Here is a 16813-nt window from a genome sequence, read left to right on the forward strand (position 1 = left end):
GTGTGGTGAGGTGGAGGAGGGGACTTCCCACAGAACCCAAAAGCCATTATGGATTGATCAAGGCCACAGAACACACTTGGAAGCTGAACTTTGACCTTGAAGGGGCAAACATATTTAAAGGCTTCCTCATAAAGGGAGGGGGAATAGAACGGGCTGTAGCCCTGTCCAATTACATTTGACATAAGGGTTTGAGCAAGGTGGTTTCCATCAATCAGGACAGGAGTAGGTTTCTGGGCCTGACCCTACCAGCAAGACGGAGAAGTTGTCTGTGAGATATCTGCCTTTTTTCTGTGAACAGTTGTTCTAAGGAAATCCCCAGCTCCACTAGGGCCTGGGACCTTGATTCTAGTTTCTCCCTATGATCAAATGGAGTCTGAAAATGAAGTGGTAGTACTTAGAATGAGTTTCCCAACGCTATAAGTATAACAGAATATGACTAGGAGCCATTTAATCACTACTTATTTTGAGTAGATCAACTAACTACGGTGTTGTCTTTCCATCCCTGCCTTTAGTTTTCCTACAGAAATGTAGACATGTATTAAGAAGTGTTTATTATTACTAGAATAATTATCATAACCCTGAGCTACAAGTATGGCCAATGAATTGTGCTTGGTTCTGTGAAGATGAAGAATATGACCAAAAATTTCACTGTACAAGTGCTCATTCAAGCACCTTCACTTGTAAGAAAAAAGCCTGACATTTATGTTTTCTAATATAGAAACTATTGACCTCTTTATTTAACATTGCAATGACAGTTATGAGTGTTCATTTCTGGTAGATTGCACTGTTCAAGTAATTAAACACCAGGTAAGCTTATAATTTATAGACATTGATTGAAAACTTAAATGTCTTGACTTAGACTTACTTCAATTATATAGATTTATTAAAGGCAAGTTTGGTTTTCTCTTGTCAATAACTAATAATAAAATTAAAAAATGATTTGACACATACTTTCAATACCAAAAGTCAATTAAAACAATGGCCTTAAAATGGATGGTGCAATAATTGCAATTACAACTATTATAAATATTCCTTGGTGATTGAACTTTATAGCATTTTAATCATATTATAAATGAGACTGATTATGAAATTAGAAATTATACTTATAACTAATTTTCTTTTTTGTAGATATTACTAAGTAAGTAACATTGTCATTAAACTCTTGACATGATTAATTAATGCAATAACACTCATAAGGAGAAAAATAGTGTACACCCTTCAGTCTTCAGTTAGTCTTAAAATGATTTAATGGAAATAGCATACAGAACACCCCAAATCCAGTTTCCCCACAGAACAGCTTCTAGAATCATACCACTCCAACACTATTAAAATTATTTATTTTATTTTTTTAGATTATAATAATTAGCTATTTCTCCCTTCCCTTACTCCCTCCTCCATCTCATGTGCCCTCCTTGCACTTTAAAAAAAATTGTTTAGGGCAGGAAAGGTAGTTACAGACCATTGTGCAGTGGTCCAAATAAGAGTCCTTTATTTCGGCCAGTGACTGAGTTCAGGCTCTTTTTCCCCAAAGAACTCTCAGCACAAAAGTTCAAGCGTACAGTTTTTATAAAGGTAAAAACCTTAGAAACCACAATGACATCCCTGTCAACTGTAGGTCAGGGAACACTTGTAGCATCAATTATTTTGATTGTTCATCTGGGCTATGGTCAAGGTCTTGGGGAGCCCTGAATGTGTTGTCAAGGCAGACATGACTGTTCAGCAGGTTAGGGAGTGATTACCTTTGATACCTTCCCGTCACACTCAGACTTAAATCTGTACTTCTAACTCTAAACCCTAATATTATCTGCCTCCAAAGTCTCTTTTAAACTCCTCTCTTTTCTCCATCTCATTTAGAAACAAGATGACCACTGTTTTTCATTCCTTGAGGAGTCTAGGTTCTTCTTGCTTCATCCTGGAGGCTGGCATTCCATCTTGTCAGATTTTTATCTGGCTTGGTCTCTACGTTTAGGTCCAACATAAACATTCCCTTAGCCTAAAATCAATAAAAAGACATTAACATGTCCAGATTTAAGTTTGTTTTGAATTTATCCTTACCTGACTTTATAAGTTACATGCATATTGTTGTGACAAAATATTCTGACAAAAGTAATCCAAAGCAGAAAGGAAATTTTTATATTTGTATGTATGTATGTATGTACATATATATATATATATATATATATATATGTATGTATTAGTTTCCATCACTAGAAAGATTAGTTCTTTTGTGGCAGGGAAGATACGAGGGACAGAGCAGAAGTGTGGCACCTAGCTAAGGAAACAAAAGACATGAATGCGCATTGCTGCACAGTTTTTCTTCTCCACTTACTATCCAGGATTCTAATTAGCAAAAGGTGCCACACATGGTAGGTATGTCTTCTGGCTGTCGTTAGTGGGAAGACAGTGTCCTGGGTTCTGTCTTGTTAGCAATGAACACTCCCCTAAGAGGCAGACAATCCACCACACTAAGATTACCTAAATTCAGTGGCTTATGTTGATTTTTTTTTTTACAAGGATGAGTATTTTTAAAACAAGTATCTTTTCTATCTTGCCACTACTCCATTCACCATACCTACAAAAGATAGATTATAGACTCATGATTGAGAATGTGGAGCAGTAAAGGAAAACTTCCAAGTTCTATGATGCTTCCTGAACCTGGAGCTTAAAACAGATCAAGCAGCTAAAGTGACCACTTTGATTAGTGGTAAGTGGGACTAAAGGTTTTTCTCACTTTTAATGCAATTTTTTGTATTTGTTAGTTCAACAGTAGCCAAATAAGAGGCATACGGGGTTTTTCTTTTGTTGTTGTTGTTTTTGCCTGTTTGTTTGTTTTGTTTGCAACTGTGTGCAAGACAGTCTGGTCCAGTCTGGGTTGCACATGCAAATGAACACATTCCTGGCTTCCCCATGGAATATATTACTCTTCTTCAGCCTCGCTGCTTTTCTGCAAAAGGCATTTTTCTCAAAAGATCATCGCAACTCTTCCTGCCTGCGCCAAAGCCTCGTCACTCTTTCTGCCAAGTCATTGAGTGGAACACCACAGGCACAGGATGGTCTGTGCCAAGTCACAGTAATGCGTGCCTAATGCTTCCCTACCATGTCCTTGGCACATAATGTGGACTGAAGCACACAGTGTTCCAGGGGAACATAGAAATACTCCCTCCACATTCCCAAGGGTGTTCACGTGTCATCTGCTTCCAAAGCACAGTTCTCTGGGTGTTTGTTATTTCACGCTATTTTTTTTTCCTTTCATTGCTTGGTTAGATTTTCACGCCGTAATAACATGGATATTTAAATTGCTTAACGTTTTTGGCTTTGTTCATATGTTTTCTCTTTGAATGACTAATATATAGATCAGTGAGGGCAGTACCAGATGACACTGTCATGTGAGGACTTATTACCCTATTATTCCCAGAACTCCTGCCTACTCTCTGTTCTTGAGATATTGTTCAAAACCTGACTGTTTGTCAATTGTTTCTTTTATTTTTTTTTTTTTATTGAGCCTCAATCAAGTAGTCCCCATGCAGTCCTACCCACCCTAGCGCTCATACATCTTCATTTCCTTTGGTGTAGGATATCTGTAAAACACATGGTGAGGATTATACTATTTCAAGTTAGATTTATGATATACTGAAATGGATTGTTTCCTTAAAGCAGAAATAATCAGTGTTTTGATTTACTGAAATCTACTTAACACTTGTTAGATAGCATGTTATAGATGTATGTTCTCAGCGGGTCTCCTCCAGGAATGTTTGGAGGTAACTACCCAATCAGCAAACAAATGGAAAAATAATCAAGATGTATTTATTATAACAAAGAAGCTACACAGAATATATCAGTGGTTCATTCTACATAAATAGGATCCTTCCTGAAGTGGCAGTTAGAAAGTAATCTTGAAGAATAAAAATACTCTTTAGTTTTGTATAGGTAAGAGAACAACTAGCAAGACTAGGGTCTCTCCTACAATGTGAATTCAAACTTAGGTGGACAAGCTTTGGTGTTATGTGCTTTTACCCACTAGACTCTACCCAGCAGGGTATCAAAGCAGATGCTGAGACTCATTTTACCTTTCTAAAATATTCTAGTTGAAAAAAGAAACAATGCACAAATTAGTTATTATACCATTTATTTTTGGCACCTGAAATTGCAAAGATTTACCTTTTGTGGATGGATGGCACACATTTCTTATAGTTATCTGGTGAGAAAGAATGGATCACAGGGAAAGAGCATCATTACTGAGTATTAGCTGACAGTACTATAAAAGAAGCAAAGAAAATAGGTCCTAGCAGTCCTGACAAGAGGATGAAATACAGTTATACCATTCAAAAGACAGCAATTTTTTTGTTATCAAAAATTTCAGTCTGTAAAGCTAATTGAAGTGTTTTCCATGTACCACCATCATAACTTTAGGCACAGACAAGTTGCTTACAAGGATATGGGGAAAAATGAGTGTCAGCAGTAACCTGTTGTCCCTATGATAGTTTGAATAGGAATGACCCCCATAGACTTGTAGATTTGAATGCCTGGTCACCAGGAAATGGCACCATTAGAAGTATGGACTGGTCTAGGTGTGGCCCTGTTGGAGGATGTGTGCCACTTGGTGTGGGCTTTGAGTTTTCAAAAGCCCAAGCCAGGTGCAGTGGTTCTCTCTCTCTCTGCTGCCTGCAGTTCTAGAGGTAGAACTGCAGCTTCTCTCCAACATCATGCCTGTCTGCCTACCACCGTGCTTCCTTCGGTGGTAGTTGAGTAAACCTCTGAAACTATAAGCAAGCCCCAATTAAATGTTTATGAGTTGCCACGGCCTTCGTGTCTCTTCACAGCAGTAAAACACTGGCTTTGACACTCTCCAAATAGAAGTTCATTTTATGTTCTTGTTAAGTCATTGTTCAATTCAAAGTCTACTTTCCAAATTGTATTCATTGAATTGTTCCAGTCCCAGAAGGATTTTTTCCATCTTGCTATTAGTCCTGTTTGCAAGTATAAGGGAATTGTTTTGAATCAGACCTCAAGGAACTTTACAGAGTCCAGTGTTGAAACCCTTAGTTGTCTGTGTTGGGACACTGACAAAAGCAGACCCATCCTCTGCTTCTTAATGCACTGTTTTCTGTAAACTCCAAATGCTTTCAAAGGGGAAATTGAAGATAGTTTTGTATTTCCAGGGTATGTTAGACAAAACCTTGAGACAGGTCAGTGTGTTTTAATGGAAGAAAGGAAGAAAGAAAGGAAGTAAGGAAGGAAAGAAGGGTATGCTATTCAAATCTAGCAACTAGAAGCTGGAAATGCCATAACACACTAAACATCACAGAGCGGTTCCTCAGAACTGAACTCCAGTGAGATGAGGGATGCCAAATCCAGTTTACTCCTAGCCAAGATTATTATTCTGATTACATCTCCTTTCCATTTCCCAATACTAGAGAATATAAAATGATAAAAGAAAGTCATTTATGCCAGACTGGCCACAAACAAACACCATTTTTACATTCCAAATACTAGAAGAATAGTTAATGAAAAATTATCTCTTTGCAACAACTCCAAATCTACTTTGATCTTCAGTCTCAATCTGTAAATTTTGTGTGCCCAGTAATATGGTTCCTGCAACAAATGCAAAGTGCATGCAAGTACAGACATGTAATATTTTCCTTCCATGGTGTCTGAGAATGGTCTTGACTCTTAATTCCAGTGTTAAGTTTAGATGATAGAAAAGCCAAGTATATTCTAACTTATTATGTCTTGACCTTGGCCTTTCCTCAAATTATTCCCCTTGTGATGTGATTCTGTACTAATTTGCAAGTCAATCTCAGTGACCTCTTATTCCTACTTGATTAGAAGTAAAAATGATAAAAGCTTATTTGAATATTATTACACTCAAACTCCATGCTATAATTAAAATTTAATAAAACATTTATATTTATTCAAATCACAATAATACCTTAGCTCAAAAAAAATGATCCCACTGCATTTCTTTTTCAAATGAGAATTAAAAACAGTCTTTCTACAGGAAATGAAACAAACATTTCAATATTAGCATTTATAGATTTGTTAATTGTTACATGTAACTGAAGTAATGTAAAATATTTTACATAAAATGTGAATTACTTTCACCTGAGGGGGAAGCAGACTTTCCAGTCCACAGAGGAAGACAAAGAAGCCAGTCTTGATGAGACCTGATAGACTAAGATCAGAAGGAAGAATAGGAGGACCTACCCTATCATTGGACTGGGGGAGGGGCATAGGAGAAGAGGGAGGGAGGGTGAGATTGGGAGGGGATAGAAGAGGGGGCTACAGCTGGGATACAAGGTGAATAAACTGTAATTAATAAAAATAAAATAAAAATAAATTTAAAATGTTTATTACTGTATAACTGATCATTTTAGTTTAATTTTTTGAAATAAACTAATGATAAGGATTTGTTTTATTTTTACTTTTTCTCTGTCTCTTTATGAAATTTCAACTCAATTGTATTATATAGTGTATTATATATATAGTGCTTTTTAAGCATAGACTAAAAATAGGAACAAGTTGAATGCCTTTAATTGGCCCCTTATTATTTTTTAAAATAAATTATGTCTACAATGGATTTTTTTCTTCTAGTAAATAAAACCTTGGTTTACATTATATACATACATAATTAATATTTGAACACTGATATTTTGAGGCTTTCGACAAATTTTTTATTACACCCCTACAGTAAATGAAAGTTTTTTAGTGAAGTCATGTTGTTGTTTGAGGAAGGAGGGTGACAGAGAGTTAAACTATACAGATTTTATAAATTTTACATAGGGAGATATCTAGTCAAAGATAAGACAGCCCATGCTGACGAATATAACCACTGTAAGCTAGATTATCTGATTATCTGATTAGATGAGCTAGATTATCCTGTCATCATTAATGGTCTTAATAAACTTTCTTCCATACTTAGCAACTTTCCTCTAGTTCCAAACAGTTTTCTTTCTTTCCTTTAATTCTTCACTGATAGCCTGTTTAGTGTTCAGACCTGTATATAGTTCATGGCTAATTACTAATATCTTCAAACTCTGCTGCTTTGTTTACAAATAGTTCTTGTATCGCATTTATTTTGATAACTCTGATTTCGTTAACAACAACCAAATTTTCTTTACTACTTTGCAACGAATTACCTCTTTGGCTTTAAATAACAAATAGGAGCCATCACATATTTTTCAAGGAAGAAGGAATTTAGAAATATCTGAGATAGATGCTTGAGTTATACATGTCTTGTGAATTACCAGGATACAATATTTCCAGGATTTTACTCATCCGAAAGCTACATTCTGTCCCGTAACACCTGGTGAAATACACTTTCCCATTCTGTAGGTTCGTTCTGTAGGATTGAACCATTTGCCCTGGTGATGATTTCTTTTGCTGTATAAAAGTATTTTAGCTTCGTGGGGTCAGGTGCCTGTACTATTTAAGTTCTGTTACAAAGTCCTTTTCTATTAGTGAATTCAAGCTCATTCTCTACTTTATTCTGTATCAGAGCCAAGGAATCAGCTCTGATGTTGACATCCTTGATCTACTTGCAGTTAAGCTTTGTTCAGTGTGTGAGGTGAAGTTTTGTTCTTCTACATGTAACTCTTTGGATTAATAAGCAAAATTTGTTAAAGATGCTGTATTTTCTCCAATGTGTAATATTTCTTTCTTTGTCAAATATCAGGTGGCTGTAGGAATATGGATTTGTGTGTGAGCTGTCAGTTTTATTCTAAAGATCAACTTGTCAGATTTTATTCTAGTGCCATGCTGATTTTATCATGATTGTTGTGTAGCGTAATTTGAAATCAGAGATGATGATAGAGCTAGCTGGTGGGAAGGTAAACTGGTACAACCACTGTGGAAATCAATCTGGTGCTTTCTCAGACAATTAGGAATAGTGCTTCCTCAAGATCCAGTTATAACACTCCTAGGCATATATCCAAAATATGTTCAAGTACACAATAAGAACATTTGTTCAACCATGTTGGTAGCAGCCTTATTTGTAATAGCCAGAAGCTGGAAACAGCCCACATGCCCCTCAACTGAAGAATGGATGCAGAAATTGTGGTACATCTACACAATGGAGTATTACTCAGCAATGAAAAATAAGGAAATCATGAAATTTTCAGGTAAATGGTGGGACCTGGAAAGGATCATCCTGAGTGAGTTGTCCCAGAAGCAAAAAGACACACACGGTATATACTCACTCATATAAACATACAACATAGGATAAACCCACTAAAATCAGTATATCTAAACAAACTAAGCAAAAGAGAAGACCCTAACTAAAACGCTCAATCCCCATCCTGAAAGGCAAAGAGGATGGACATCAGAAGAAGAAGAAAACAGGAAACAACCTAGGAACCTACCACAGAGGGCCTCTGAAAGCCTCTGTCCTGCAGACTATCAAAACAGTTGCTGAGCCTGATGGCCAACTGGCAGGCAGAGCGAATGGAATTTTATGTAAGAAGTGGGAAATAGCAAGAGCTGGAGAGGACAGGAATTCCACAAGGAGTGCAACAGAACAAGAAAATTTGAACACAGGGAACTTCCCAGAGATTCATACTCCAACCAAGGACTATTCATGGAGATAGCCTAGAACCCCTGCACAGATGTAGCCCATGGCAGTTTAGTGTCCAAGTGGCTTACATAGTGATGGGAAGAGGGACTGCCTCTAACATAATCTGATTGGCCTTCTCTTTGATCACCTCCCCCTGAGGGGGGAGCAGCCTTACCAGGCCACAGAAGAAGACAATGCAGCCATTCCTGATGTGATCTGATAGACTAAGATCAGAGGGAAGGAGAGGAGGACCTCCCCTATCAGTGGACTTGGGGAGGAGCATGCATGCAGAAAGGGGAGGTAGAGTGGGAGTGGGAGGGAGGAAGGGCTTATGGGGGGATACAAAATGAATAAAGTGTAATTAATAATAATAATAATAATAATAATAATTACTTCAATATACAGGTACAGGCAAAAACTTTATGGAAAGGATCCCAATGGCCTTACATCTACAACCGAGTTGACAAATGGGATTACATGAAATTAAACTCTTTTTCACATCAAATAAAATAATACAGTAAAGCAATACTATAAAAATGAAAGAAAATTTTTACTAGTTACACACCCACCATAATTAATATCTAGAATTTATAAAGAACTCATGACACCAAGTACTCAGAAAACTAAATAATTCAATCAAACACACACACAGTGTTCAAAGGAAGAAGTATGAATGGCCAATCAGCCAGATGAAGAATTAGTTTTGCTGTCTATCAGGGAAATGCATATTGAAAAATTTGAATTTCTGTCTTTCCTCAATCAGAACAAAATAATTAAGAAAATAAAAATGCTATGTGAGAATGTAAGTAAAGGGGATTCTTAAATACTGTTGGCAAAAATGTAAATAACTCCAGTCAACCATGGAAATCAAGATGGAGCTACTTCAAAACATAAAAAATATTTCCAGAGTGATTGTACAAGTTTACCTTCCCACCAGCAGTGGAGGAGGGTTCCCCTTTCTCCACAACCTCTCCAACATGTGTTGTCACTTGAGTTTTTCATCTTGGCCATTCTGATGGGTGTAAGGTGAAATCTCACGGTCGTTTAGATTTGCATTTCCCTAATGGCTAATGATGTTGAGCATTTCTTTAAGTGTTTCTCTGCCATTTGATATTCCTCTACAGAGAGTTCTCTGTTTAGCTCTGTTCCCCATTTTTTTAATTGGATTACTTGGTTTGCTGCTTTTCAGCTTCTTTAGTTCTTTATGTATACTGGATATTAGCCCTCTGGCATTTTCTCAGACAACTAGGAATAGCACTTCCTCAAAATCCAGCCATACCACTCCTAGGCATATATCCAAAAGAGGCTCAAGTAAACAATAAAGACATTTGCTCAACTATGTTTATAGCAGCTTTATTTGTAATAGCCAGAAGCTAGAAACAGCCCACATGCCCCTCAACGGAAGAATGGATGGAGAAATTGTGGTATATCTACACAATGGAATATTACTCAACAATGAAAAATAAGGAAATCATGAAATTTGCAGGTGAATAGTGGGACCTGGAAAGGATCATTCAGAGTGAGCTGTCCCAGAAGCAGAAAGACACACACAGTATATACTCACTCATGTAGACATGTAATATAGGATAAACCTACTAAATTCTGTACATCTAAAGAAACTAATCAAGAGAGAGGACCCTGACTAAAATGCTCTATCCCCATCCCAAAGGCAAAGAGGATGGACATCAGAAGAAGAAGAAAACAGGAAACAACCTAGGAACCTGCTTCAGAGGGCCTCTGAAGCAGAGGGCCTGCAGACTATCAAAGCAAACACTGAGATTTATGGCCAACTGTTGGGCAGTGTACATGGAATCTTATATAAGAAGTGGGAAATAGTAAGAGCTGGAGAGGACAGGAACCCCACAAGGAGAGCAACAGAACCAGAAAATTTGAACAAAGGGGTCTTCCCAGAGACTCATACTCCAACCAGGTACCATGCATGGAGATAACCTAGAATCCCTGCACAGATTAACCCATGGCAGTTTAGTGTCCAAGTTGGTTACATAGTAATGTGAAGAGGGACTGCCTCCGACATAATCTGATTGGCCTGCTCTTTGATCACCTCCCCCTGAGGGGGGAGTATCCTTACCAGGCCACAGAAGATGACAATGCAGCCACTCCTGATGAGATCTGATAGACTAAGATCAGAAGGAAGGAGAGGAGGACCTCCCCTATCAGCGGAGTTGGGGCGGGGCATGTGTGAAGAAGGGGATGGAGGATGGGACTGGGAGGGGAGAAGAGATGGGCTTATGGGGGGATACAAAGTGAATAAAGTGTAATTAATAAGAAAAGTAAACAATAAAAATTAAAGAAAAACAGAGCTAACATCTGGATTGGCTATGATATAGCTGTATATAAATTCAAAATACTATCAGTCAATACGCCACAATGATACTTGTGCATTTGTCTCTTTATTGCAGAACTATTCACAGTAGCCAAGTTATTGGATCAGCCTAGATGTCCATCAACAAATAAATGGATAAAACAATGGATTATTACTTAGCCATAAGATATATGCCAACAACAAAAAAGAAAAGGACTCACTCAGTATTAAATATCTCTTGAAATCTAGATCCAGTATCCTGTTATTTTCCAAAATACTATCAACATAAGTGATTAGATAGCTTTCAAACAGACTTGGCAATTATGATTGAACTTTGTACCACAACATGAATGAAATGTGTTTGTTTATATGTGTTGATTCAGGCACTCAGAAATGGAGGAGTAAAAAAGCACAGTGCACTTGGAAAGAGAATATCTAGGTATTTTAACTGAGAGTTCAAGCTGTATACATTAAGAGTTTACGTATATTGGTACATATGACAATAGACTTGGTAGAACATTTGCCTGTGATATCTAAGTCTAACAAGTTTTGTTAAGTCATACATATCAAGTGGTTTGCACACAAAGTCCAACAATAAGTATAATAATGACTAAACAATGTGAATTTTAGCAGTACTTGCAGGGATATGGGTAAGGATGAGGGTACAAGAGCAAGGACAGACCTGGAGGGGACAGGAGCTCCACAAAGAGAGCAACAGAACCAAAATATCTGGGCACAGGGGTCTTTTCTGAGACTGATACTCCAAACAAAGACCATGCATGGAGTTAACCTAGAACCCCTGCACAGATGTAGCCCATGGCAGCTCAGTGTCCAAGTGGGTTACATAGTAATGGGAAGAGGGACTGTCTCTGACATGAACTCAGTGGCTGGCTCTTTGTTCACCCTCCAATGAGTGGGAAGCAGCCTTACCAGGACACCGTGGAAGACAATGCAGCCACTTCTGATGAGACCTGATATGCTAGGGTCAAATGGAAGGGGAAGAGGACCTCTCCTATCAGTGGACTTGGAAAGGGGCATGGGAGAAGGTAAGGTAGGAAGGGTAGGATAGGGAGGGAATGAAGGAGGGGGCTACGGCTGTAATGCAAAGTGAATAAACTGTAATTAATAAAAAAATAAATTTTTAAAAAGAACAAGGACAGCTTAGAGACAGTTCTGTCACCCACCGCTCACTGGAGCCTGCATGGGGCTCATGAAAGATGCAACGTCGAAGCTCTCTGAACATATGTAGGCTGCTCAACATATCTGAGTTTCTTCTAGGCAGCTGAGCTAGTCACGGGTTCGTCTGCAGGCATCTCTGTCTCCTCTCTTCTCAACAATTATTTACTCCTTCTATAGCCCTGGGAAGGGGCCTTGTGAATCTTGTAAGCTACAATTCTCCATGACGTGTACCATCCTTTGTGCTTTTTATTAGGCTCCCTCCTCCTTGCTGCAGACAATGTATTAATTCAAGGACATCTACTACAACACAACATTGCAACAGTGACATAAGACTAGGGTCATCGTCATTTCAGTTTTATAGATGACGAAGTGAATAGATTCACCGCTCCACCAATGATCTCTAGAAAATTGGTAGTGAGCAGAAATTTAAAGCCCATCTTGAACTTTAAGTATTTTAACATGCTGTAATTCAGGTGTTTGACTCAATAGCTTCTTCATAAAAACATTTGAAAATATTTCTATTATTAAGATTCATCTAGACTGACATACTGTCACTCGCTATTAATCCATGCCATCTTAGATAAATCATAGTATTAGCCACAGCTAAAAACGCATGTCAGCCATGTTCAGTTATGTGATTCTTTTTAGAGTTCTTTTCTTTGTATTTCTCTGAAAATCTTGGTCAACAAAAATAGCGGTTTTTTGTGTTAACTCAAATGCAAAATCTATGTGCCAGGTGTTGGCCTTGTTAAATTGTTGGTGAAAATATGTTTTTGTCAGCTGCTGGAGGAAAATTTCAAGGTGGCACCTATGGTTTGACTATTTTTAACAATGTAAATTGATGTGTAGAAAGAAAAAGCAGCAAACAATATAAAACGAGCTTTTAACCATACTGAAGTTGAAATAACTGAGCAACAGGGAATATTAAAACGAAGAGTGAAATGATGCTATAAGTTAATTGTTACAATCTACTGTGAGAATGCACATTATTTGGGCTTGAGAAATGGCTCAGTGGTTAAGACCAGTTACAGATCTTGCACGTGGCTTAAAAACAAATCTCAGAAGTGACCACGTTGGGCGGTTCACAACTTCTTGTAACTCCAAATCCGTGGAATTCTTAAGCCCTCTCCAGTCCTCTGAACTCATGTGTAATGACACTTAAATTAATTTTAATCTTAAAAAATATAAAATACACATTATTTTAAAAGAAATATTAAAACGAAAATAATGTTAAAAGAAGAGCTGTCACTAAGTACAGATTTTAAAATAAGCTTTGTTCTTTTTCTATGCGTGAGTATTTTGCTTGTGTTTGCTATGTGTTTGTAGGCACTGCCTGAGGAGGCCATAGAAGGCTGTCATATTTCCCGGGACTATATTTCCAAATGATATGCCACACAGATTCTGAGACTCAAACTTGGATCCTCTGGAGAAACCGAAAATTCTCTTAACCACTGAGCCGTATTTCCAGCCCCTCATGTTAGATCATTTGAGAAACAGAAATACGCATCATCAGATAAATCACTGGACATAAAGTGTGTTCCCATAGGTTTTTTTTTTTCATAATTGAATGTATTAGGTTAGGGACTGTGTGTTACAGTCAATGGTTGGCATATTCTGGACAATCAGTGAGAGGTGGTATGATCATATCTCTCCTTCCCTTGTAGGAATTATTTTTTTACTCTGGGCTTTTTATACTGACCTATCCAGATTATTCTGCCTTTATAAATTCTGGCATTTGCTAATTAAATTCCTCTGGATGTCAGTAAATGGTTGATATCACTGGTGAATAAGCCTTTGGTTCTCGCCAAAATCATAACCATATTTTCTACAGACTTTCTTTCAAGCTCCAGGGACATGTAGCAAACTATGACCAGGACATTTCTGTAGAGTTACTTTGCTCTACTTTTATCTTTAAAACATTTCCTATCTAACTGAAACATTTATGTCTTCCACGACTTCTGTTTAACAGCATTTTATTTTTCTAATCACATAAGACAAACATTGTTAGACTTATATATTGTATTAGCTGCATTTTTCTGTTGTTGTGATAAGATGGCATGACCAAAAGCAATTTATAGATGGGAGAGTTTATGTTGAGCTTAAGGTTCCAGAGGAAGAGCTCACAATGGAAGGAGAAGCACCATAGCTGGTGGCCAGTGCAAGAAGATGAGCCTTTGAATCTTCAGCTACAAACACAAAGCACCTAGAGTTGAAGGGCTATAAATTCTTAAATCCTGCCCAAAGAGCTTCCTCCTGCAAAGTCACATCTGTTAAAGGCTCCGTAGCACCTCCCAAGTGTTGACATCAATTGACAATCAAGTGCTCAAATATATGCTCCTGTGGGGGTCTTTTAAACCAACCACATCTGTGAAACTTCCTTTATGATAATATAAATATTGTAGCTAAATAGTAATGCAATGGATTTTTAATATGTAGTAATCTGGAATCTTTTCTAATATTTGCTTTTCTCTGGTAAATAGGAAAGACAAACTTACAATCTAGGTTATGGGCTGGTACTAACCCATTAGCTGCTTTCCCTTGAGATACATTTTAATTTTCCAAGTATTTTAGTAAATGCTGATACATGCACTTAATGTGTTGGGCTCACATACCCCATCCCTCATTCCTTTCCCTCAAATTTCACCTTTATTCCGAAGACCTCTTTTCTCTATCAGCTGTATGTACTCTTTCAATATATATATTTTTATTTATTCATTTTTCTTTCTTTAAATTATTATTTATTACTATTTATTCACTTTGTATACCAGATGTAGCCCTCTCCCTCATCTCCTCCCAGTTCCACCCTCTCTGCCTCTTCCTCTGCTATGTCCCTCCCATAGTCTACAGATAGGGGAGGTCCTTCTCCCTTACTACCTGACCCTAGCCTATCAGGTCTCATCAGTACTGTTTGGATCTTCTTTCTCTGTGGCATGGTGTCTGCGGCATAGTAAGGCCACCATGCCAGAAGGAGGTGATCAAAGAGCAGGCAACTGAGTTCATGCCAGAAACTGCCCCTGCTTCCCTTATTAGGGAATCCCCACAGAAACAGAACGACCCATGAGCTACAACTGAGCAGGGGGTCTAAGTCCTATCAATGTATGGTCCTTGGTGGATTTATCAGTCTCTGCAGGCCCCCTTGGGCCCAGATATTTTGGCTCTGTTGGTCTTCTTTTGGAATTCCTGTCCCCTACAGGTCTTTCTATCTCCCCCTTCTTTCATAATATTCCCTGCACTCTGCCCAAAGTTTGGCTATGAGTCTCAGCCTGCTTTGATACCCTGCAGGATAGTCTTTCAGAGTCCCTCTGTGGTAAGCTCCTGTCCTGTTCCCTGTCTTCTCTCAATTCCAATGTTTATTCTGTTTGCCCTTCTGAATGAGGATTAAGCATCTTCCCTAGAATTCTCTTTTTTGTTTAGCTTCTTTAGGACAATAAATTTTAGTATACTTATCATATTTTTTAGGGCCAATATCCACTTATAAGTCAGGGCCAATATCCAGAATATAAAGAACTCAAGAAGCTAAACACCAACAAAACAAGTAATTCAATTAAAAAATAGGGTACAGAGCTAAATAGAGAATTTTCAACAAAGGAATATTGAATGGCAGAGAAAAACTTAAAGAAATGTACAACATTGTTAGTCATCAGGGAAATGCAAATCAAAATGAGCCTAAGATTCTTCCTTACACCCATCAGAATGGTTAAGGTCAAAAACTCGAGTGACAGCACACGCTGGAGAGGATGTGGCTAAAGAGGAACCCTCCTCCATTTCTGTTAGGAATGTAACCTTGTACAACAACTTTGTAAATCAATCTGGTACTTTCTCAGAAAATTAGGAACAGTGCTACCTCAAGATCCAGATACACCACTCCTGGGCATATACCCTAAAGATGCTCCACCATTTAGCAAGGACATTTGCTCAGCTATATTCATAGTAGTTTTGTTTAGAATAGCCAGAATCTGGAAATAACCTAGATGTCCCTCAACAGAAGAATGGATACAGAAACTGTGGTACATTTACACAATGAAATACTACTCTGCAATTAAAAACAAGGAAATCATGAAATTTGAAGGCAGATGGATGGAAATAGACAAGATAATTCTGAGTGCGGTAGTCCAGAAGCAGAAAGACACACATGGTATACGTAATTTTTCTTTAGTGATCACTGAGTCCATATAGCATGGCTTATCCTTGAATGAGTGTGAGATGGTCTGCTTGAGTATAATTAGATTCTGGTGGCCTTCGTCTCTAAAGAAAAAGACTGACTCTCCTCTATCTTTAAGTGTCTCCATTATACTGCCAGTATTGCTGTAACAAGTCTACATTTAGCACACTTTCATGAAGTAGTCATCATGAAAGGAAACTTCAACAGTTTCTAACATCATTGAAGGATTAAAATCTCCCCATAAGCCTCCAATTTCCCCCTCTGAAACATTCTGTTTCAGCTAAACATGCCTGCTTGCAATTCTGAGACATATCATTCTCCATATAGAGTATATTCTTTTCAAGTTTCTTAAAAGTGTATCATTTCAAGAGCTATCTAAAATTATATAATTCAATGAAACATTGTAAGTTACACTGTCCTTTAAACCCTTAGAGTAGCTTTTACCTGTTGTATTTATATGTAGCAACACTAAATTGTTTTAAAACATTGATAAGCTATAGACAGCAGTTATTTGCTTTATGTTTCTTATTCACTTAACATTTCCAAAGGGGGAAAAAAAGCAATAACCGAAACACAAACCTTAGAGAAGGTCACGTGTGCA

This window comes from Meriones unguiculatus, chromosome 7 (genome assembly GCF_030254825.1).
Source record: "Meriones unguiculatus strain TT.TT164.6M chromosome 7, Bangor_MerUng_6.1, whole genome shotgun sequence".
Lineage (NCBI taxonomy): Eukaryota > Metazoa > Chordata > Mammalia > Rodentia > Muridae > Meriones > Meriones unguiculatus.